Here is a 2500-nt window from a genome sequence, read left to right as displayed (position 1 = left end):
ATCTGATATATATAATATATATATATATATATATATATATATATATATATATATTATATATATATAGATAGAGAGAGAGAGCCAGAGATAGATAAAGAGAAAAAGATATAGAGAGAAAGAGTAAAGGAGGGAGAGAAAGAGAGAGAGCGGAAAGGAGAAACGGACAGAGAGAGAGAGAATTGGACCATGAAAGACAAGAGAAAGAAGGACATGGTTGCAAACATACTAAACATATTATTGAGTTTAAAATCGTTCCACATATAAAATCAGACTACCCACAGAGGCGCAAATTGATCCCTATCTAGGCTGTAAAAGACTAGATCAAGGTCTGACGGACTGTTTTAAAGAATTAGAAATAAAAAAAATACAATAACGATAATGATAGTAATAATAAGTTACGAACCACAAACCACACTCGGTGAGGTCACTCCAATTATGAACATATGAACTCAGATTATACCAGAATAATTATTATTCCCACCCAGCTGAAGAAAAGGTAAGGGACCTCGTAGATATTGGTACCCAGATGAATATTGGAAACTTCTGTTCCACATTGAACAATGAGGAAAAAAAAAAGTCTTCTGAAATTTTGAGTGATCAGTTACACAGATCGTCAGTGCTTCAGTGGCTATCCAATTTAACAAAAATTGTATTAGGGAGAAGATTACTCCATGAATAATTATGTTGATTATGACAATAGATAATCATGGTTGCTGATTGATGACCAGCAAGTGGAAGAGCGAATTGATAGAGTTTGATGTGAAGAGAAAATAAGGATCTTGGAGACAAGATGTTGTTTTTCTCATTGAAGATTTCGGATTTTCTGTGAAAAAAGACTCCGAGGTTGAAGAAGCCTCTCTTGAATATATATATATATATATATATATATATATATATATATATATATATATATATATATAATAGGGAAGCAATCGAACTGTAGTCTCTCCACCAAATCAGTCATTCATGGTCCACCATTGAGCACAATTCTCTCCCAAAGACTTTTACAAATCACACGACTGCGCCAACCTTTACCGTGTCCATCCTCCAGAAGCTTTACTCCTTTTTTTATTATTATTGTTTACGAGCAACGGGCTGCGCCCGACCCCGCTACGCGGAGTCCCGGCCCTTGGGCCGTGCTCGCTTTGCTCTTAGACATAAGCGCCCAGCCCTACGGCCATGTGTCTTGAAGTGGGTAAAATTACAAAAAAAAATGTAAGATCTATATATTTAACCTCAAGACGCAACTTTTTATTTTCTGTTTTGCTATGATCAGAGTCCAAATCCGAGCAAGAACCAGAACCAGGGGGTTCCTACGGGGCTCTCAGGAGTTCCCAGAGGAGTTCTCAGGAGTCCACAGGGACTCTCAGAGGGTCCCCAAAGACTATCCAAGGTCTCCCAATGGGCTCCCCAGGAGTTTCCAGAGGCTTCCCCGCGGGTTCGCGGACGTCCCGCTCTCTGCCAATCAGCCGTTGCAGTTGCCGTGACGTCACCACTGTCGGCTAATCGTTCGTCTCAGTTGCTGTCACTCCACCACTCAGCTAATGAGGGGCCGGAGGGGACGTGTCCCCTTGAGGGATTTCCGGTTTCCGGTCCGATTTAGATCGATATCGATAACAATTACCGTATTTTATCAGTATATACATACATACATATACCAAGGCTTTTTCCCCCTTCCAAGGGAGGTAGCCAAAAAGGGAAAGGCATAAAAACATTCCCACCCATTTCATCCCTAAATACACTCCACACCCCTCCCACCCTTCCTCTCATCTGAGCACCTCCTGGATGACGGGTCATCCCTGCACCCTGCCCACCGCCCTGGGTCAGAAGCAGTGTCGCAAGACACAGTACATCCACAGCAAGGCCGCTTCATTTAATCGGCGACCCCCCCTCTCCGTACCCCTTTGCATATAAGGAGAGGACGGGGAGAAATCCCTTCGGGCTGCGTCAAAATTTACTCACAAATACTACCCCACCCCCCCCCGCCCATTCCTCCTCATGCAGTCACAACATCATTCATATACAACCATTCTCCACTCACCTCTGTCTTCCGTCCTCTCCCTTCCTTCCTCAACAGACATTCCCCTCTTCCCCAAAGCCCCCTTCACCCCATCCATCCACCTCATCCTAGGACGTCCCCTCATGTTCACTCCCTCCACATCTGCCTTCCATACCTCTTTTACTAGTCTTTCTTCACTCATTCTTTCCATGTGTCCCAAACCATCCTAATATTCTTTCATCAACCCTCTCTCCCAAATCCTTTTTCACCCCTGTTCTCCTCCTCACCTCCTCATTTCTCACTCTATCTAGCCTAGTAACCCCCACCATACTTCTCAGACACCTCATCTCAAACACATTCAAACTCCTTCTCTCTTCTTCTCTTATGTTCCACGTTTCTGCCCCATACAGTGCTGTTGGCACAATCACTCCTTCATACAGTCTCCTCTTCGCATCCATTCCCAAATGTCTATTTCTCATTACACTCTTTAAACCACCAAGG

The 2500-nt window shown here is 43.3% G+C and overlaps 1 protein-coding gene across 1 annotated transcript in view; it reads left to right on the top strand.

Moving 5' to 3' along the window:
- The window catches only part of LOC143019814 (CD276 antigen-like), an 81674-nt gene that overhangs the window by 64167 nt on the left and 15007 nt on the right, over positions 1-2500 (top strand). The gene's annotated exons all lie outside the window — the stretch shown is intronic.

The sequence above is a fragment of the Oratosquilla oratoria genome, chromosome 38 (assembly GCF_046742065.1).
Source record: "Oratosquilla oratoria isolate Oo_2021 chromosome 38, ASM4674206v1, whole genome shotgun sequence".
Taxonomy (NCBI): domain Eukaryota; kingdom Metazoa; phylum Arthropoda; class Malacostraca; order Stomatopoda; family Squillidae; genus Oratosquilla; species Oratosquilla oratoria.
The sequence above is the reverse complement of the archived record's forward strand: the minus strand, read 5'-3'. Positions and strand labels throughout refer to the sequence as shown.